Genomic DNA, 23,014 nt, shown 5'->3' on the forward strand with positions numbered 1-23,014 from the left:
TCCTCTTGTAACCAAGCTCACGCAAACCACCCCACCAACTCCCTCAGTGTCAATTTCCTCCTTCCCCAGGAATGCCAATAGTCCTGCAGGCCATGTCACTGGCAATTCTGATGATTCCTCTCCTGCCTGGGATTCCTCCGATGCATCCTTGCGTGTAACGCCTACTGCTGCTGGCGCTGCTGTTGTTGCTGCTGGGAGTCGATGGTCATCCCAGAGGGGAAGTCGTAAGCCCACTTGTACTACTTCCAGTAAGCAATTGACTGTTCAACAGTCCTTTGCAAGGAAGATGAAATATCACAGCAGTCATCCTGCTGCAAAGCGGATAACTGAGGCCTTGACAACTATGTTGGTGTTAGACGTGCGTCCGGTATCCGCCGTTAGTTCACAGGGAACTAGACAATTTATTGAGGCAGTGTGCCCCCGTTACCAAATACCATCTAGGTTCCACTTCTCTAGGCAGGCGATACCGAGAATGTACACGGACGTCAGAAAAAGACTCACCAGTGTCCTAAAAAATGCAGTTGTACCCAATGTCCACTTAACCACGGACATGTGGACAAGTGGAGCAGGGCAGGGTCAGGACTATATGACTGTGACAGCCCACTGGGTAGATGTATGGACTCCCGCCGCAAGAACAGCAGCGGCGGCACCAGTAGCAGCATCTCGCAAACGCCAACTCTTTCCTAGGCAGGCTACGCTTTGTATCACCGGATTCCAGAATACGCACACAGCTGAAAACCTCTTACGGCAACTGAGGAAGATCATCGCGGAATGGCTTACCCCAATTGGACTCTCCTGTGGATTTGTGGCATCGGACAACGCCAGCAATATTGTGTGTGCATTAAATATGGGCAAATTCCAGCACGTACCATGTTTTGCACATACCTTGAATTTGGTGGTGCAGAATTTTTTTTAAAAACGACAGGGGCGTGCAAGAGATGCTGTCGGTGGCCAGAAGAATTGCGGGACACTTTCGGCGTACAGGCACCACGTACAGAAGACTGGAGCACCACCAAAAACTACTGAACCTGCCCTGCCATCATCTGAAGCAAGAAGTGGTAACGAGGTGGAATTCAACCCTCTATATGCTTCAGAGGTTGGAGGAGCAGCAAAAGGCCATTCAAGCCTATACAATTGAGCACGATATAGGAGGTGGAATGCACCTGTCTCAAGCGCAGTGGAGAATGATTTCAACGTTGTGCAAGGTTCTGATGCCCTTTGAACTTGCCACACGTGAAGTCAGTTCAGACACTGCCAGCCTGAGTCAGGTCATTCCCCTCATCAGGCTTTTGCAGAAGAAGCTGGAGACATTGAAGGAGGAGCTAACACGGAGCGATTCCGCTAGGCATGTGGGACTTGTGGATGGAGCCCTTAATTCGCTTAACAAGGATTCACGGGTGGTCAATCTGTTGAAATCAGAGCACTACATTTTGGCCACCGTGCTCGATCCTAGATTTAAAGCCTACCTTGGATCTCTCTTTCCGGCAGACACAAGTCTGCTGGGGTTGAAAGACCTGCTGGTGAGAAAATTGTCAAGTCAAGCGGAACGCGACCTGTCAACATCTCCTCCTTCACATTCTCCCGCAACTGGGGGTGCGAGGAAAAGGCTCAGAATTCCGAGCCCACCCGCTGGCGGTGATGCAGGGCAGTCTGGAGCGACTGCTGATGCTGACATCTGGTCCGGACTGAAGGACCTGACAACGATTACGGACATGTCGTCTACTGTCACTGCATATGATTCTCTCAACATTGAAAGAATGGTGGAGGATTATATGAGTGACCGCATCCAAGTAGGCACGTCACACAGTCCGTACTTATACTGGCAGGAAAAAGAGGCAATTTGGAGGCCCTTGCACAAACTGGCTTTATTCTACCTAAGTTGCCCTCCCACAAGTGTGTACTCCGAAAGAGTGTTTAGTGCCGCCGCTCACCTTGTCAGCAATCGGCGTACGAGGTTACATCCAGAAAATGTGGAGAAGATGATGTTCATTAAAATTAATTATAATCAATTCCTCCGCGGAGACATTGACCAGCAGCAATTGCCTCCACAAAGTACACAGGGAGCTGAGATGGTGGATTCCAGTGGGGACGAATTGATAATCTGTGAGGAGGGGGATGTACACGGTGATATATCGGAGGATGATGATGAGGTGGACATCTTGCCTCTGTAGAGCCAGTTTGTGCAAGGAGAGATTAATTGCTTCTTTTTTGGTGGGGGTCCAAACCATCCCGTCATTTCAGTCACAGTCGTGTGGCAGACCCTGTCACTGAAATGATGGGTTGGTTAAAGTGTGCATGTCCTGTTTATACAACATAAGGGTGGGTGGGAGGGCCCAAGGACAATTCCATCTTGCACCTCTTTTTTCTTTTATTTTTCTTTGCGTCATGTGCTGTTTGGGGAGGGTTTTTTGGAAGGGACATCCTGCGTGACACTGCAGTGCCACTTCTAAATGGGCCCGGTGTTTGTGTCGGCCACTAGGGTCGCTAATCTTACTCACACAGCTACCTCATTGCGCCTCTTTTTTTCTTTGCGTCATGTGCTGATTGGGGAGGGTTTTTTGGAAGGGACATCCTGCGTGACACTGCAGTGCCACTCCTAAATGGGCCCGGTGTTTGTGTCGGCCACTAGGGTCGCTTATCTTACTCACACAGTCAGCTACCTCATTGCGCCTCTTTTTTTCTTTGCGTCATGTGCTGTTTGGGGAGGGTTTTTTGGAAGGGACATCCTGCGTGACACTGCAGTGCCACTCCTAAATGGGCCCGGTGTTTGTGTCGGCCACTAGGGTCGCTTATCTTACTCACACAGTCAGCTACCTCATTGCGCCTCTTTTTTTCTTTGCGTCATGTGCTGTTTGGGGAGGGTTTTTTGGAAGGGACATCCTGCGTGACACTGCAGTGCCACTCCTAAATGGGCCCGGTGTTTGTGTCGGCCACTAGGGTCGCTTATCTTACTCACACAGTCAGCTACCTCATTGCGCCTCTTTTTTTCTTTGCGTCATGTGCTGTTTGGGGAGGGTTTTTTGGAAGGGAGATCCTGCGTGACACTGCAGTGCCACTCCTAAATGGGCCCGGTGTTTGTGTCTGCCACTAGGGTCGCTTATCTTACTCACACAGTCAGCTACCTCATTGCGCCTCTTTTTTTCTTTGCGTCATGTGCTGTTTGGGGAGGGTTTTTTGGAAGGGACATCCTGCGTGACACTGCAGTGCCACTCCTAGATGGGCCAGGTGTTTGTGTCGGCCACTAGGGTCGCTTAGCTTAGTCATCCAGCGACCTCGGTGCAAATTTTAGGACTAAAAATAATATTGTGAGGTGTGAGGTATTCAGAATAGACTGAAAATGAGTGGAAATTATGGTTTTTGAGGTTAATAATAATATGGGATCAAAATGACCCCCAAATTCTATGATTTAAGCTGTTTTTTAGGGTTTTTTGAAAAAAACACCCGAATCCAAAACACACCCGAATCCGACAAAAAAAATTCGGTGAGGTTTTGCCAAAACGCGGTCGAACCCAAAACACGGCCGCGGAACCGAACCCAAAACCAAAACACAAAACCCGAAAAATTTCAGGCGCTCATCTCTATTTTATATATATCTATATTAACATTGCCAGTATAAAACTTAAAAGACCGTGTGCCATTACTAGGGGCGGGGCTTCCCAGAGAGCAGGACCAGAGGCGGGAAGGCGTCATTTCCTGCTGCTGCGGATCATCAGGCTGCATGCACGCTGCTCCTCCACGGACCCATGCTGTTACAGACTCTGTACTGGTACCAGGGGGTCATAGCAGGGGGGGAGCACACCAGCGGTAGCGTCGCTGCATTTCTATCAGGTTGTACACATAATTTCACACACTGTGCTGCTGTGTTCTGTGTGCTGATCTCTGTTACTCAGTGTCACTCCAGGAGCTTTCTAGGGTCTGTGTGGAGGTGTTTTTCAGTGAGCTGTGCTGTATTACAGTTGTGTAAAGATGTCTGTTGACATGGTTATATGTGCTGCTTGTAACTCTACCCCGTCTTCAGCAGGGTTCATCATGTGTGAACAGTGCTCCTTATCTCCTTAGGGACACAGGCCCTCATTCTGAGTTGTTCGCTCGCTAGCCGCTTTTCGCAGCAGTGCACACGCTAAGCCGCCGCCCTCTGGGAGTGAATCTTAGCTTAGCAGAATTGCGAACTAAAGATTCGCAAAATTGCAAATAGAAATTTCTTAGCAGTTTCTGAGTAGCTCGACACTTACTCTGCCACTGCGATCAGTTCAGTCAGTTTCGTTCCTGGTTTGACGTCACAAACACACCCAGCGTTCGCCCAGACACTCCCCCGTTTCTCCAGCCACTCCCGCATTTTTCTCAGAAATGGCAGCGTTTTTTCACAGACACCCATAAAACGGACAGTTTCCGCCCAGAAACACCCACTTCCTGTCAATCACACTACGATCACCAGAACGAAGAAAAAACCTCGTAATGCCGTGAGTAAAATACCAAACTTCTTAGCAAATTTACTTGGCGCAGCCGCAGTGCGAACATTGCGCATGCACAGTTAGCGGAAAATCGCACCGATGCGAAGGAAAATAACGAGCAAAAAACTTGGAATGAGGGCCACAGCTCACAAGCAACTCACTGGCTAGATAGTTTTAAAAGCATGATTCAGAATGTAAATTGAGAATTAGCTGTGGCTAAAAAGGAGAGGCAGGTGTTAAAACAGTCTATTGATTGTATGGCAAAAGCAGCTGATACCAGAAAGGCTTCTAAGCCCCCTCTGTTGGATTCACATAAACGCTCACTGCCACATGTGCTATAGTCTGATTCTGACCAGCCTGATGTGGATGATGATGATATGAATGAGGACAGATCTCTGTCCCCTAGAGTGGAGGCCCTCATTTTTGCTGTAAGAGAGGTAGAACCAGATGAAGAATTGTACTTTAATGTTTGACCAAAGACCTCAGTCACTTTTCCTTTGTCTAAAGAATGAAACTCCCTGGCCAGGGAGGCATGGCTAAACCCTGATAAGAAATTTAAAATCCCTCAGAGGTTTTAGCTACCTTTCCCCTCCCAGCTGAGGACAGGAAAGTATGGGAAAAAACCCTGTCAGTCGATACGTCTGTGTCCAGATTGTCTAAGAAATTGGTTCTGCTGGTGCTGGGGGCTATGGCGTCATTCCGAGTTGTTCGCTCGCTAGCAGATTTTAGCAGCATTGCACATGCTAGGCCACCGCCCTCTGGGAGTGTATCTTAGCTTAGCAGAATAGCGAACGAAAGATTAGCAGAACTGCGAATAGAAAATTCTTAGCAGTTTCTGAGTAGCTCGAGACTTACTCCTACACTGCGATCAGCTCAGGCCGTTTCATTCCTGGTTTGACGTCACAAACATGCCCTCCGTTCGGCCAGCCACTCCCCCGTTTCTCCAGCCACTCCTGCGTTTTATCCTGGCACGCCTGCGTTTTTCCGCACACTCCCAGAAAACGGTCAGTTTCCGCCCAGAAACACCCACTTTCTGTCAATCACACTCCGATCACTTCAACGATGAAAATTCTTCGTTCGGATGTGAGTAAATCTACTAAGTTTTGTGCTAAAATACTTAGTGCATGCGCACTGCATACCATGCGCATTTTCGCCTTAAGCGCTCCGTTGCGAAAATCGGCAACGAGCGAACAACTCGGAATGACCCCCTATATCCCTAAAAGAGCCAGCTGACCATAAAATTGAAACCACTCTCAAGTCAATATATACGGCAGCAGGCATGGCACAGCGCCCCACAATTGTTTGTGGGTGGATTTCCAGGGCGGTAATCAAGTGGTCTGATAATATTATTGATGGTTTCGATTCTTTGCCACGGGAGGAGGTCATTACTCTGTTGCAACATATCCAGGATGCTGCAAATTTTATGAGCGAGGCTATAAAAGAATTGTGTAAGATAAATGGCCGCACTACTGCTATGGCTGTTTCGGCACACAGAGCTCTGTGGTTACGTCAATGGTCAGCGGACGCTGATTCCAAAATGGGTGTAGAAAATCTTCCCTTTACAGGTGATGTCTTGTTTGGGGACAAATTAAATAAATGGATCTCCTAGGCCACGGTGGGTAAGTTTACATATCTGCCGTTGGCTGCCCAACCTGCTAGACATTCTTACACAGGACCATCCTTGCAGTCCTTTCGTGGGGCAAGGTTCAGAGACAGGGGCTGGGGAGTCTCCACCACTCCGAGAGGATCTCTTGGTAAGTCCCGTAAGCCAGCAACTGCTGCTTCCCTGGACCAGACCACCGGATCCCCTGCCGCAAAGCCTTCCGCGTGACGGTTGGCCCCAGTGGCAAGGCGAATTTCCAGTGGGTGCTCGCCTTCATCACTTCAAGCAATTCCTCCTCACAGATTTTTCAAATTGGGTTTACCAGTTTTGCCCGCAGCAAAAGTTATCTTGCAAGAGACCATTCAAAAACTGTTGCGGACAGGGGTGGTGGTTCCGGTACCTCCTCCATTACGCAACAGGGGGTTTTACTCCAGTCTTTTTGTTGTTCTAAAACCAGACGGCTCGGTATGACCCATCTTGAACCTGAAGTCTTTAAACCCGTATCTGCGGGTGTTCAAGTTCAAGATGGAATCCCTGCGGGCAGTGGTGTCCGGTCTGGAGGAAGGGGAATTCCTAATATCTCTAGAAGTCAAGGATACTTACCTACACATTCCTATGTGGTCCCCTCATCAGGCTTATCTCAGGTTCTCCATCTTGGACGATCATTTCCAGTTTCAGGCTTTGCCCTTTGGCCTGTCCACAGCTCCGAAGGCCTTCACCAAGGTCATGGTGGAGATGATGCTGCAACTGCGAATGATGGGAGACAACATTGTCCCCTACTTGGATGATCTCCTGATAAAGGCTATGTTCAGGGAGCGTCTACTGCACAGCATCAGTGTTTCTTCCGATGGACAAGGCCTTAGCTATCCAGGCTATGGTCCGCTTGGTGCGCCGTCCTCGCAATGTATCCATAGATCTTTGCATCCACTTGCTCGGCAAGATGGTAGCTGCTTACGAGGCAATCCAATATGGCAGATTTCATGCTCAGCCTTTTCAGCTGGATCTACTAGACAAATGGTCAGGGTCTCACCTTCACAAGCATCATGAAGTGACCTTATTTCCGAAAGCCCAGATTTCGCTATTATGGTGTCTACAAGTTCCTCACCTGGTGGAATGCAGGATTTTCAATATCCACTCGTGGATTCTACTGACAACGGATGCCAGCCTCCGGGGTTGGGGGGCTGTGACCCAAGGGTCCCAGTTCCAGGGAAGATGGTCAATTCAGGAATATGCTCTGCCGATCAACATCTTGGAACTCAGGGCAACTTACAGTGCTCTTCTAGAAGCTTCCCATCTTCTGAAGGATCAGGCGATCCAGGTTCAATCAGACAACGCCACGGCAGTGGCGTACATACTGTAAACCGACAAGGAGGAACTAGAAGCAGAGCGGCGATGCGAGAAGTGTCAAGAATATTCATCTGGGTGGAGGCCAACACAAGGGCCATCTCAGCCATATTCCTTCCAGGAGTGGACAACTGGGAAGCGGACTTCCTAAGCAGGCACGACCTCTATCCGGGAGAATGGGGCCTACATCCCCACATGTTTCAACAGTTGGTTCACCGGTGGGGCTGTCCGCAGATAGATCTGATGGCTTCTTGTCTCAACAAGAAGCTATGCCATTACTGTTCCAGAATGAGGGATCCGCAGGCTGTCGCCGTGGACGCGAAGACGACACCTTGGACGTACCAATTTGTGTACCTGTTCCCTCCTCTACCGCTAATCCCAAGGGTTCTAAAAAGACTAAAAAGGTAAAGCGGTAAAGAAATTCTAATTGCCCAAGATTGGCCTCGATGGGCGTGGTACTCGGACCTCCTGACCTTGGCTCTGGAGGATCCTTGGCCTCTGCTGCTCCAAAAGAATCTTCTTCAACAAGGTCTGTTCATGTATCCAGACTTACAGCGGCTACGTTTGACGGCTTGGAAGTTGAGAGGGAGATTCTAGCGAGGAAGGGTCTTCCCTCCTGGGTTATTTCCACCATGGTCCAGGCCAGGAAGATGGTTACGTCTAAACATTATCATCGTATCTGGAAGAAGTATGTTTCCTGGAGTGAAAGTAGAAAGGTTTCTCCCGTGGAATTTAGAATTGGTCGTTTTCTACTTTTCCTGCAAGCGGGAGTGAATTTGGGCATACGTTTAGGCTCCATCACAGTCCAGATTTTGGCTCTCTCTATTTTCTTCCAGAAACAACTTGACATGTTGCCGGAACTACAAACTTTCCTGAAAGGAGTTCTTCATATGCAACTGCCCTTCGTACCTCCCACGGCTCTGTGGGATCTCAATGTGGTTCTTTCCTTTCTTCTACTGGTTTGAACCCTTACATAGGGTGGAATTTAAATTTCTCACCTGGAAGACGGTGATGTTATTGGCAATGGCATTTGCCAGATGCGTCTCTGAATTGGGGGGCTTATCCTGTAAGAGCACTTATTTGATTTTTCATGAAGACAGGGCAGAACTCAGGACCCGACCTCAGTTTTTGCCAAAAGTGCTTTCAGCTTTTCATGTAAATCAACCCATTGTGGTGCCGGCGTTGTCTGACGCTTCCATTGGGCCAGAGTCTTTGGATGTGGTGAGGGCTCTGAAGATTTATGTCAAGAGGACAACTCGTCATCGGAAATCTGATTTGCTGTTTGTCCTTTATGATGTCACCAAAATTCTTCGTCCAGCTTCTAAGCAATCTATTGCTCGTTGGCTCAGGTTGCCCATACAACAAGCCTTTACTTCGGCGGCTCTGGCTTTGCCGATGTCTATTCAGACCCACTCAACGAGATCTGTGAGCTCTTCCTGGGCGGCTGCCTGGGTGTCTCGGCCTTACAATTGTGTTGAGCCGCTACTTGGTCTGGTTTGAACACTTTTGTGAAGTTCTATAGGTTCGATACCTTGGCCACGGATAACCTTCAGTTTGGTCAGGCAGTTTTGCAGGGGTCTCAGCACTCTCCAAACCATTTGGTAGCTTTGGGACTTCCCCATGGTACTGAAATACAGTTCCCCAGTATCCACTAGGACGTTACTGGTAATTCCTTTTTTTGTTGTCCGTGGTGGATACTGGGCGCCCGCCTCAGTGCTTCATTTCCTGCTTACCTGAATTTGGTTGGCCTGCCTTTGCGATCGCATTATGTTGTTGGGTTAGCTTTGCTATCCTGGTTAGGTTGGTGTTGCTATCCTCTGTTCTGGTTAGCGCCCTCCTTTCAGTTATGGTTGTGTGTTGGCTTAGTGCCTCACCACTGTTGTACCTGTTTTCTTCTCTCGTGGTATGTCCGTCTCCTCGGGCACAGTTTCCTAGACTGAGTCTGGTAGGAGGGGCATAGAGGGGAGGAGCCAGCACACACATATACACACTAAAGGTTTTTAAAGTGCCAGGCTCCAGTGGACCCGATCTATACCCATGGTACTAAAGTACAGTTCTCCAGTATCTATTACGGACTACGAGAAAAAGGAATTGCCTATTTTTGCATACTTTATATCTACCTCTCTATCAATATATGAGTAAAACATCTGCCACTTATTTCGCTCTCCCGGGATGCTTTCACAATTAGTCTGTATCTGCTATTTGAATGCTTGATGTGAAAGGAGACTGACAGCCCAAACAGGTTCAATTAGTATTTGAGAAGTTTATAACGCTTTTGCTGATTTGTTATCTAATCCTTGCTAAATAGATGTAAAAGATTTAGGGGGGTATACATGGAGCGATGTTCACTTAATTTCTAAGCAATCTGACTAGATTGCATAGAAATTAAGAACACATCGCTCCATGTGTAGAGGTGCTGGTGACAGTGATGCGTGGCCCCACGCGCCGCTATCGCCGGCTCTAGATTGGGCCTGCATGCAAGCCTAATCTAGTGAGACAAGAAAGGGATTAGGTTAGTGTCTTGGAAGTGATTTACAAATGGAAGAAAGGTAAGGTGGATCTGCTGTCAGCATTAGACAGGGGTTTTTAGTGGTGCAGTCGATCTCTGGCCCTCTGACGTGGTAGCCCCGGAATCACTGATGAGAGTCCTGTATATCTGTAACTCACATTTCCATGTGACTTTCATCAGCGATTCTGGGGCTACCACGTCAGAGGGCCAGGGATCGGCTGTACCACTAACAACCCCTGTCTAATGTTGACAGCATACCTTTCTTCCATTTAGAAATCACTTAGAAACATAGAAACATAGAATTTGTCGGCAGATAAGAACCACTTGGCCCATCTAGTCTGCCCCTTTTTTTTTTTTTTGTATTATTTTTATCTCTAACCTTATTTGATCCTTATTTCTTTGTAAGGATATCCTTATGTCTATCCCATGCATGTTTAAATTGCTCTACTGTCTTAGCCTCTACCACCTCTGATGGGAGGCTATTCCACTTGTCCACTACCCTTTCTGTGAAATAATTTTTCCGCAAATTTCCCCTGAACCTCCCCCCCTCCAGTCTCAGTGCATGTCCTCGTGTCCTATTGCTTCTCTTCATTTGGAGAATGTTTCCCTCCTGGACTTTGTTAAAACCCTTGATATATTTGAAAGTTTCTATCATGTCCCCCCTTTCCCTTCTCTGCTCCAAACTATACATATTGAGATTTCTTAGTCTTTCTGGGTATGTTTTGTGATGTAGGCCATGCACCATTTTAGTTGCCCTCCTTTGTACAGTTTCTAATGTATTAATATCCTTTTGAAGATATGGCCTCCAGAACTGAATACAGTATTCTAGATGAGGCCGTACCAATGACCTATACAGTGGCATTATTACTTCCTTCTTTCTGCTGCTGATTCCTCTCCCAATGAAGCCAAGCATCTGACTAGCCTTCCTCATTGCCTTGTTACATTGCTTACCTGCCTTTAAGTCATCTGAAATAGTGACTCCTAGATCCCTTTCCTCCTCAGTAGTTTCCACTATAGTGCCATTAATACTGTATTTAGCTTTAGGATTTTTGAGACCCAAGTGCATGATTTTGCATTTTTTTGGCATTAAACTGTAATTGCCAGACTCTTGACCATTCCTCTAGTCTACCTAGATCCTCAATCATTTGTTTTACCCCACCTGGTGTGTCTACCCTGTTGCATACCTTTGTGTCATCTGCAAAAAGGCATACTTTCCCTTTAATTCCATTTGCAATGTCACCAATAAAGATATTAAAAAGCACTGGTCCAAGTACAGATCCCTGGGGTACTCCACTGGTAACATTTCCCTCCTGTGAATGCACTCCATTTACCACAACTCTCTGTTTTCTATCCTTCAACCAAGATCTTATCCATTCAATAATCCTAATATTCAATCCCAAACTTTCAAGTTTATTTAGCAGTCTGCGATGTGGAACTGTGTCACAAGCCTTACTAAAGTCTAGATAAGCTATATCCATGGCTCCACCTTTATCCATCACTTTAGTCACACAATCAAAAGAGTCAATAAGATTTGTTTGACATGATCTCCCCCCAGTGAATCCATGCTGTTTGGGATCCAGTAAATTGCCGGATTTGAGATAATCTACAACTCTTTCTTTTAAGAGTGTTTCCATCAATTTCCCTACTACTGATGTAAGACTCACTGGTCTGTAGTTGTTTGCCTCTTCCTTGCTTCCACTTTTGTGCAGTGGGACTACGTTTGCTCTTTTCCAGTCCCCTGGAATTACTCCTGTAGCTAATGACTGGTTGAATAATTCTGTCAATGGTGCTACCAGCACCTCTTTAAGTTCTGTTAGTATCCACTTCCAAGACTCTAGCCTAATCCCTTTCTATTCTCACCAATTCTAGCCGTTTATCTGCTAGGTGAACTCTCAGTGATCCTCAAGGAAAATGTACACAATTTTCTACAATCATACAACACTGTTTATGCCCAATATGTCCGATCTTGGAAGCTAAGCAGTGTTGGACTTGGTCAATACTTGGATGGAAGACCTCCTGGGAATACCAAGTGTTGTAATGAATTGAGGAACCAGGATACTCTGTGCCTAACACTGACAACAGATTTGCCACTTATTTTCTTATATACTAGCAGACACCCATATGTATGGGGTCTTTTATATTGGTTAATAAGGTAACACCCCCAAATGATTATAAGAACAAGGGTACTTGTGAGGCAATCATTACAAAGCACCATTGGGTAGAGTAGGGCATTCAAAAGAGTTTTCAATAATAATGTGAGCCCTTCATTGGCCTTTAAAGGTCCCAATATACCAAAATTATACTCTTCTGCTGGTCCTAGTGATCAAGTGAATATGGTAACACCCTAGATAGGGCTACCTATGTGATACTGCACATATCCTAGGGACCACAGACTATTTGCTTTTAATATTTTGTAATGTTTGTCTCAGCAGATACACCTACACTTATTTATAATAATAATTAAAAGTAATGTTTTAACCATTGAAAATTCTACCATTTGTTCATTTCTAAGAGTGCACCCCACAAAAAGTCTTCTTCTTCTCCTCTTTTTGTTAAAGAGGGAGGTGATAAGGGAGTTGGAGAGAAGCCATTGAAGGAATTGGATGTGTTATGAGGAGCGGAGTGGGAGAAGCTGAATTGGAGAAAGCCAGGTGATCACGCAGGGTGGTGGATAACAGCGGGATGCTTCTGTGAGTGCAGAGAACTGGGAAAGTGAGACATCGCAGGTGGAGACTGGATACCGTCAGGCCTATGTAGAGATGCGGACGCTGTGGCCATCTTGAGAAGCTGAAAACCACTGAGACAGGTCCAGTCAGAGAGCAGAATGAGTAACAGACACTGTTTGTGTTGCAGACTGCAAGCAGGTGAGTGCTAGACCCAATTGTCCATTTGTCACACACATCATGACCGCATGGAGTGAAGGGGTGCCACCAGGCTCTTAATAGAAAATCCTACAGAGTGACCCCTGCTTGAACATAGTTTAAAGGGCCTAATTGAGACCTCATCACTGCTGTTTGTTTTCACAGGTCAGATCAGGTCTGAACTGCGCATGCGCCTGCGCATGCCAGAAAACTGACGGCCATCTCAGCCCTGCGATTGCCTCTGCCTGATTGACAGGCAGAGGCGGTCGCTGGGCGGGGGGAAGCAGCCTGCCGGCATTTGGTCGCCATTTTAGGTGCGCGGTCAGGGCAACGTAGGCGTACCTGGACCGTGCGGAGGTTGGGTCACATCAGCTGCGTGACGTCACATGCAGCCACTGCAACTCGGACAGCGACGAGTAGCTCCCTGTCAGCACGCAGGAACTGCACTGGAACGGAGCTACTCTTCAAGTTCAAAAGCATTGCCGTCGTGCAATGCTTTTGTACTTGTGCGGCGGGGTAGGGCCTGACATGCGGGGCGGACTAGCCCTGTGCTGGGCGTTCACCCACGTCAGGGAAGCTGATTGTAGATGTGCTAAAATTAGCACATCTGCGATCAGGTCTGAATTAGGCCCGTAGTACAGAAACATTACTTGTGAGAGAGACATTGATTTGCTTTAAGGAGTAAAGACTGAGATTTTTGTTCAAGGAATAATTACTACAGAGAAGGTTGTATTCCCGAGATACCTTCGCTGTTTACATCCTTATTTGCAATACTGAAGAACAGTGACATTCCTACTAATAAAATCCAGGATTAATATTGCTTCACAAGTGCCGTTACCCCCATTGCAATACCTTGGCACTGTAGGATCTCCGTCCCTTGTGCTACAAGTACAGTTACACCACACCCCCATTGCAATACTATGGCACTGTAGGATCCAAGAGCTCCAGCGTAAACTTGCTGGTGAAAATTGGAATTCATATCAGGGATAGTTAGAAAAGTAGTAATCGCTATTGAAACAGTATACTTAATCACTTTCTTCATTGTCCTCATTTTTGTATTATTTTCTTATAATATGCATTTTTCTGTGATTAGATTGATTGAACCATTGAATTACTACATGTTCCAGTGTATTGTGAGCTGTAGTCAGATGTGATATTCTTGCCTTCTTAACTTCATCATTATTATTTTGATTGTCTAATTTTCCCAACTAAATAATCACCATCTTTAATCCAGAGTTCTTTGCAGCTTAATAAAAGAAAGTTCCTGGTGGAGATTGCTGTCAGTGAATTACTGTTGCATATCAATCTATCCTATGTCTCTGAACAAGGTACAACGAACAAGGTACAGGGGGAAAACATCTTAGGGAAAGGATCTGTCACATAGCCACCGAACACCTGTGGTACCTCTTCCAACCACTTAGACACCTGCAAATCCCAGGGTGTTACAGGAAGAGGTATTTAAAGCTGAGATTAATTTTGGGATAGTGAAAGCAAAGCTTCCACATTAAAGCATCTCATTTGTTAATTAAATAAACAGCATCCCAGCATAAGTATAGTTAGCATGGCTACGAGAGCAGATCCCAGAGACTGTAAAAGAGATGTTATGGTTGGGGTGCATTTGGCAGGAATTTTAATGACCAAGACAGATGAACTTGCTGATGTTTGGTGAGCCACATTGTCTAATGTGATTTCATTATGGGAAAACATTAGGGACATCAATGGGCAACATTCTCCAGTGTGATGATAGCAGTGTAAAGCTAAACAAGAGAGCAAATGTAGATCAAGACAAAATGGTCAAATGAAAATTCAAAGTAGCAATAGATTATAGTTTGGTTGCAGTGCATGAACCTGTCATCACAACTGGCAATGTAGATTTGTGAGTACAGTGGTGCAAAGAGCACACACAATTGGAGTAAAGACTGCAGTGGCATATACAGGATTTCTAGATGGGATTTACAAATAAAGTTCACAATCTCCCAATCTGCGGAACATTAGAGCAAGTGCGGGAGTCTGAGGGAGCGGTAGAAGAACCTAGTACCGACCCTGGACATTAATGTACACATTTATACACTGAATACTGTATGGAATACAGTATTAATATTTAACACTATAGATGGTATCTAGTATATGCTGTATCAAACATTTAAATAATATAAATAAATTGTTAGGAAAGGTTAAAAATTCCATAATAAATACACAAACATAATAGAACCAGTACGGCACTTTCTAAGCAGACATTCTCCCACCTCATGGTAAGGACCCTGTCTCTTCCTCCTGGTAGCTACTCTCTGGTCCAGTGCACTGACTGAGGATCCACACACACAGTAAACTTGGTGGGAAAAAGCTGCTACCACTGTGCGTGTGCAGCTGCTCTGCTCTGTTCCTTAAACTGCATGATGTATCTGCAGCTCTAGTAATCATTCCCTATTGTTGAAGTAAAAAATATTACATAGAAAGAACATACAAACTCTACACACATATTAGTCGCTATACTTGCAAATACGCGCAGCGAGCACAGCAAAATATGGTAACACACGCATTTACACGGACATGCCACAGAGATGGATTCGACACTTATTTCATACAGTACATAATTATAATAGTATCAAGCGCCAGACATCATGATGATTTAAAATTATATAATGAAGTAATGTCATGTATGTGTATTATTTGAACGAAGCAAGATACACCTGTCATATTTGGTATTTAAGCAACCAGATTAATGTGTAGATTAAATTGATACTTGTTATTAAGTTGTAGGACATTGCAACAAATAGTTATGATTAAATGTATGAAAGCTAAAATCACTCTTATTAGTACAATGGACAGGAAACTCAGGCCAGCCCCTTTTGATGTCTTCAAGGCTGAACCTGTTTAGCATATACACAGACTAGTGACTCATCATGAATGAGAAAGTTCCCTCCCCCAAAACTAGATAACACATTGCAGAGACACACAATTCTGAAGTTGCTGTTTTGTACCAGAGGATGATGGAGTTGCTGCCAGACCAGTTCCTGTATTTATTTGCTGAGAGAGATATAAGATGCATTGAGGGAATGGTATGGTATGCTGGCCTGTAACTGTATGTATGTATGTATGTATGTATGTATGTATGTATTTATTTATTAACTGCTTACTGTATGAGTTGTAACCATGTAACTATAGGTATACTGTACATTGTAATATATTGACTAAATCCTTTTAATAACAAATATATACATCAATGAACTTTGGAACTCAGATAATGTGTGGGTGTATTGTTTTCTCTTATGGGATGCAGTATTTTGCTATGTAAAACGCACATTCATGGCACATGGTAATAAGAGGTGCAGGCATTTACAATATATATTAGAGCGGGCATTTTACATATTTGTTAGAAAGCAATTTGGTATTTACAGATGGGGCTCGTCCGGGATATCATGGTCTTAATGATTCACTGTACATTATAAATGCAACGCTGTGGTCAATCAGCTTGTGGTGGACGCATCATGAAGCTGAGAAAATCATATCCGTGTGTTCTCTTTGTGTTATCAGTAAGCCAATGATATGAAAATTCAAAGGGACAATGTGTTTCTCATAATATTTAAGATGCTAAGATGTATTTTTATTGTTGCAAAACAAAGTTCAAATAAGTTATATTGTGTTTGATTCAGATTGGATTGTTTATCTGTTAAGTAGGTTTAAAAGTACATTTAAAAGTTGCTGCATAGCCTTGATATAGTTTTTTTTTTTAAACTCAGGCCTAAAATAATTTCTGGTGCTTGTATAATGTGTGATTTCTTTGTGACAAAGGAAGCCGCATGGTCTGTCCTCCATTTGGACTAACTACATGGCCTGTCCACCATCTTGTGTAAACCTCATGGATGTGAAAGGGGGAGGAGCAGTGGCCATTTTAGGAAGGTCACTTTCTAAATAGCTGATTTTCAGTCTGCTCAGAACAATCAGTTTCCTTTGTCACATCAAGCACCATTTATGAGTCACCAATGCATTTATTTAACCCATGCCATAGTCAATTACAAATAGTTTCAATTGGGCCTAGTGAGAGTAAATGGTGAGATAAATGCTTGGCTTGGTGTAAGAAATTGCACACAGATAGAAAAAGGAAAGAAAGGGTTTTTGTTTTTTGTTTTTCCTTCCAAGACTTGTAGAATCTGCTTACTAGGGAGGAAATACATTGAAATGCAAATTAACCTGTGTGACTGCTTTTTTTTAGCAGTGAAAAGCAAATAGCTTTGGTATACAAATAAGAGGTAAGGTGTCACATAGAAGGCTAGTGAATGATACATATATATAATATTATTATAATTATGTGTATATTTATATCAGTGTATGTTCTGCAAGATAGCTATCCAATCTGAATCATATCATTTAAATTATAGATTATTGCAGTCATTATAGATCTGTGTGAAACCGGATACATTTGATGCTATATAGGTAAATTTGAAATAACAGTATTTAAGGAAGTAAGTGTAAAGACCCAAACGCAGGTCTGCATAAAAGTTTATACAGAACAAGTTGTGTCTAGTGGGCAATAGTAATTAGTATTGCTCAAATTTATAGAGACTGTGTGGTTTGTTGAATTGCGTACGCACATTGGTACATGTGGTACGGAACATGAGGACAGCGTACAAAAAACGTGCACGTGGCGCCAGGCCGCACACGTGGCATAGAGGTATGCACGGTTGCGTAATTATGCAAGTTTGCGTAGGGTTGTGTGCGCATAATAAAACCACACGATAGTTTGTTTAGTTAAAAGGTGGGACAGTAGCCATACTACAATAGCACAAAACTACCTGGTTTCTAAAGCAGATTAGTATAAAACTTTTGTTTAAACTGCATTGCCTCTGGGGGTAAAGCTGCCAATCAGAACGAGTGAAAATTTTCTGTACAGAAAAACAAAGTGTATTTGAGTGAGCGAAAGCGGAGTGAGTGGATTTGAACCCCGGAACTCGGGTCCCGTGGTACACCAAGAGAGTGGAGGCTTGGTGGCGTGAGGCGGCTGACTCACGTTAATATAGATTGAAATATGTAAGTCATGAGGAGACTTGCACAGGAGCGTGGTAGGGAATTGTGACCCATGTAGTTTTTTTTATACGCTCCGGCTGAGGTTTCGCAGCTTGTGATTCGATTCCAGTGGTCATACGGCAGATAGGTAACAAGTACCTATACACTGTGCGATTGGACTGCGCATTTGTGGGTGCGATATATAGCGCAACTTGATACCCCTTTTGCGTAAAATCGCGGTATCATTAGCGCTGTGTACAGCATACGCAAGCGTGATTTGTGTACAAGTGCATAAAGGGAGTTTTCGCTGGTCTCTCTCAGGAAAATCTCCAACGACAGATACTTTACTGGAAAGGGTAAGTTATTCCTAAAAACTTCCAGTAAATATAGGTCAATTAGGGGCCCTAGGTTGGGTACATCGCCTTCGCTATCGACAGTGTATGGTAGTACTGGCCAACGTGGGCGAGAGTGGGTGGAAGCGCTCGGAGAACTTTCACCGTCGCCTTATATTGAGTATTTTGGTGTTTGTGGGAAAAGGCCCACAATTATGGAAGCCAGTTGCTCAACTAAGGGACGTTTAGCCAGGGTTCAGGCTGAAGTGCCGCGGCCGAGAGGGTCAGCGAGGTTTATTATGTGTGAAAATTATGGTTCACACACAGAGGCTTTTTGCAATGAATGGTTACGTATGACTGACAACGATAGGGTATCATTCCCTAGGGTGGGCAGCTTTGGATTGCAGAACTTAAGGATAAGGATATGTCTGATAAAATCCCGAAAACAAAGGGTCAGACATACAAATTGTTTAAACCTGTGGCAGCAAGAGGGGTTGGTGAGTTTGATCTTAAGGTATTGCAGGTGGTATGTCTAACAAAAGTCATATAAGACAAGAATGGAAATATAAGAACTGTTTGAACTTGTAGCAACAATAAACAAGTAAGAAGAAAAAAAGAGAATGCAAGTACACCGCCTTATGTAGATGTGGAAGCAGTTACGGCCAGCATACAAACTATAGAAAATAATAAAAATATTAAAAATATGACTGTAACCTATATATGTACTAATGAATGAAGTTTTATTTAGGAGGAGAAGGTGACCTGATTGTTTTCAGCCATTTCTCATGCACCCAGAGGAGTATCCAACCGGTAAAAGAAGAGCAGTAGCCTGTGAGGGAAGTGGCTGAGACCAGTGGAACAGGTAAGTATGGTATCATTCGTGTACATATATAGTAAAACCCAAAAATAAAACAAAAAAAATCAAGAAAGTAACGCCAGAAATGGAGAAAAACCTGTCCGCACATTAGTATTTGCCAGTAGGAAAGTGGACAGAGACAAGGTAACCCCCGGGTATTTCTTTCAGTTACCATATAAGAAGTATTCATTCCTAGTAATGACCCTAGTCAAGATGAGCTCGGAAATGTTTGTTGGACCATGTACAGACCCTTAATACGGGATAAGAAGGATTGAATGAATACTTCGCATGACCTAGAAGCTTGTTAAACTTTTTTTTTTTGTCTTTTGCAGTAATAGAAAACTCTCCATCTGGATAAGATCACTGATAAACACTAATTCGGCAAATGGGAGGTGGCTGTCTCTGTGCTAATGGATGGGCTCAATAAGGCATTGAGGGCAGGATGCAGACTTCTTTGCAAAATTGGAAAGGGGTCACAGTAGCTAATCTTAGAGAGTGTGCTATTGAACATCACAAGAATAGTGCTAGGCGCAGAGAACAACAGGTGGAGAGGTTGAGGTAAGTATACTAGCACATACAGGAAAGACCCATCAGTCCAAACCCCAGATCCCTAATGGTCGATAATATGTTACACTTGTAGGAAGGAAGGGCATTTTGCCAGAGATTGTAGGAGTAGTAGAACACATAGTCAATATAGATCCCCTAGACAGAAAACACAAGCCACATTATTAAACACATAGACGGGACCAAGGGACATATAGTAAGGAATTACGAGCCATATAGAAAACACATTTTCGGGCAATGGGAGTAACAGGAACGGTGCAACAATACCCTTTGAGTAGACCTACAGAGATTACGATAGGGCCCTTGCAAACCAAACATTCTTCTCTGCTGGCTGCATCGGCCTGGACTAATCTACTCGGCAGAGACTTATTGTGTAAAATGCGGTGTGTCATATATTGTACTCCTGAGGGTGTCTTCTTGGATATACCTGAGAACCATGCTCAAGAAGTACAAGATATACTAGACACCCCTCAAAGGCTAATGTCGCATTCTACTGTTCTACTGTTCTAGATGCATCACAGGTAGAGGAAATTATATCACAGATACCGGGTTCCCTATGAATTTAGGATGGACAGGACACTGGATTGGTGGCTGGGATAGTCCCAATAGCAATATGATAAACACAGATTTTTTTTTTTAAGGGGAGTAGACCAAGTAGAGAATCACTTCCCCATGGTGCCCAATCCAGTTGTCAAATTTTTATAAAATCTTCTCCACCTCTACAAACTCATCTGTCACCAACCTCTATTCTGTTTCTCTACAGTTTCCTCTTCATCTTTTGCGTTCACACAGGGTGGTACAATACATGGACCCAAGTACAGTTCAAACTCCACATGCCTAGGTCCTTCAGAGTTCTGCCCAAACCAGTATATCTCAACAGCACGATAACATCAGTATTACTGCAGTGTGCCTTGTCATGCACAAAGGGTGGAGAATGGGAATACTGGTGAAGGGAAATTTTGTATAGACACTGATATGCCTGTTGGTGAATGGCAAACCTGACATTTTATTTTTCATTTTCTTCTTCTTTCTCTCCTCAGGAGTCCTCAGGACTGTGGACAGGTGGACACGGTAAGCCAGTAGCCCCCAGAGCATACCTTCCAAGTCTAGCCTAGGTGGCACACAGTCTGACTCATCTAGGCAAAGAGGGTATGTGCAGGCTGATGAGAGCCTACTGGTGTGTGCCACGATTCTATTCTCATGCAGGTAAGAGAGCAATGACCTGTCTTACTTGCTTGAGGAAGAATATTGGTAAAGCAATACCAACAGAGCCATCCCATATCCCTCCTGCAGACGGATCTTTTCAGGAAATACACATCGACATCGTACAGTTAACACCCTTTAGGAATTATTGTTATGTATTGGTGTGCACTGATGTTTTCTCAAACTGGGTAGAGACATTTCCTGCCGCCAAGGATGCTGCTGTGTTTACCGCAAAGAAAAATTGCGCAGAAATTTGTGTGTAGATAATGGTACCCCTAGAAGTATGAGCAAAGCTTGAAATTGTACTATTGTGATCATAGATACTGCCACTAGTATTATGTAGCATCGGAACAACTCCCAGATCTTCACTTAAAGAATCACCATCTTCAAAATTTGTTTTTGTTTTTGTTTTGGTATTTGTGTTTTTGTTGTTGTTTGGAAGACAACCTCATGTCATGATTGATCCGCACAATGATCAGAAATACACCAATGAGGTGACAGTACAGTACCTTATTGAGATGAGCCAGCATTTGAGAACTTGACAAAAGAACTTGAAACTGTTGATTGCTGGTATGCCAAATATTAACTGTCTTGATTGTGAACCAAGAGACTGTGTGATTGTTCTTACGCTCAGGTTGCCTAATAGACAGGTGGGAAGGACCATACCAAGTTTTGTTGACAGCACTATCCCAGTGAAAGTAGCCGAGAGAGAGACTTGGGTCCACGATTCCCATTGCAGGAAAGTCGGTAGTCCGGAAGGAACTCGTAAATGGAGTGAGATTGCAAAAGTATCACCAGAGACTCTATTCCGTGAAGACTGAGAGGAGGCACTGTTAAACACTACCTGAGCGTACTAAAGGATTGCAGAAAGACCAGTCATTGTAATTGATTTGTTATGAACAAGAGTTGTTTTGTTCTATTTCTCTTTTCTCTCTTTCCCGCTGACAAACGTTTTTTTTCAGGATATTCTATTTTTGCAAGTTTTTTTTATGAAGAGTCGAGTGTGGGACTGGAACTGGTTCTGGAGGAAGGAGTGATTTCCTTATAGGATCCCAGGATTAGCCGATCAGTTTGATAAAGTCAGAGAAAAATCAAAGGTCTAGTAGTTATGGAGTTTAGAGGTAATCAGGAACAATCAGACAATGGCTATTCACACATTGCAGATAAAGAGTTCATTAATATATGTGGAAGAAAGGTTTATGAGTGGCTCTCCCCGAACTCCGAAGGTTTATGTTATTTAGGAAGGGCACTACTTATAACCCTTGTTTAATTATTAAACAGACCTAGCATACGTTCCAGAAATGGAAACAATGTTCAGAAAATGATAGGAATATGTAGATCATGAAAACTTTATATGTCACTTTCACGATTTGTTTGTGTCTTCTTCATCTACCCAGCAGAACCTCTATCGAATCCAAACATCAGTGTACAAAGACGTAGGTACATGTATGTGTGAAATGTTCGTCGCAAATCAGACATTATAGGCCAAAGCACTGTCCCAGCATACTCTATAGGTTGAATGTTGTCCCACACCCAACCAGTGGTCCCGTGACCGCCGAGTGCATATAGAGGATGTCTCGTCCTCCTCCCTGTCTTCCCCAAATATAGTCAAGTGTCTGATTTGCGAAATGAGTACATACAGATGTAGCCACCTTTATCTTGACTGGCTGAGGCGTTTGTCCCGATCAAGCATAAGCAGCGTTCCGGGGCGTAGGGAGGCGCGCCTAGTCACAGAGAGGCGTCCTCAATCGCACAGAGGCAGACAGAGCATTTGGCGTTACCTTTACATGTAATACCTGTGATCATCCACCAGATGTCACTTTTTACAATCACCACTGCGCATGCGTGTGGTCTCCCGTAAAATACAATACTGAAATATATAATAAGGACTACTTTACTAAGGCGTCTCATTACGCTGCATACAGTAAATACTCATTACGCTGCATTATTTAATACAGTAAATACTCATTACGCTGCATTATTTAATACAGTATATATGGTACAGATGCAAATAGTACAGCATATAGTATATGATCCATCTACAGTACTTTATGAATATGTGAGCGTCCAAGTCCCGCAGACAAAACAACATAAAACCAGTAGTGTACACTGTCGCAAATGGACGTGTTAGAAGTTCACTATTGCCTCTTCAGATTAGGAATTTTGTACAGTATGTTAGCGTCCTAATCCCGTAGCCATTACAGCATAATCAAAACCAATGGATTTATTCATCTGTCTGCGGCGAAGTGGTGAAGTGTTCCGCTTCCTATACTCAGAGTCCCGAGTT

This window comes from Pseudophryne corroboree, chromosome 6 (genome assembly GCF_028390025.1).
Source record: "Pseudophryne corroboree isolate aPseCor3 chromosome 6, aPseCor3.hap2, whole genome shotgun sequence".
Lineage (NCBI taxonomy): Eukaryota > Metazoa > Chordata > Amphibia > Anura > Myobatrachidae > Pseudophryne > Pseudophryne corroboree.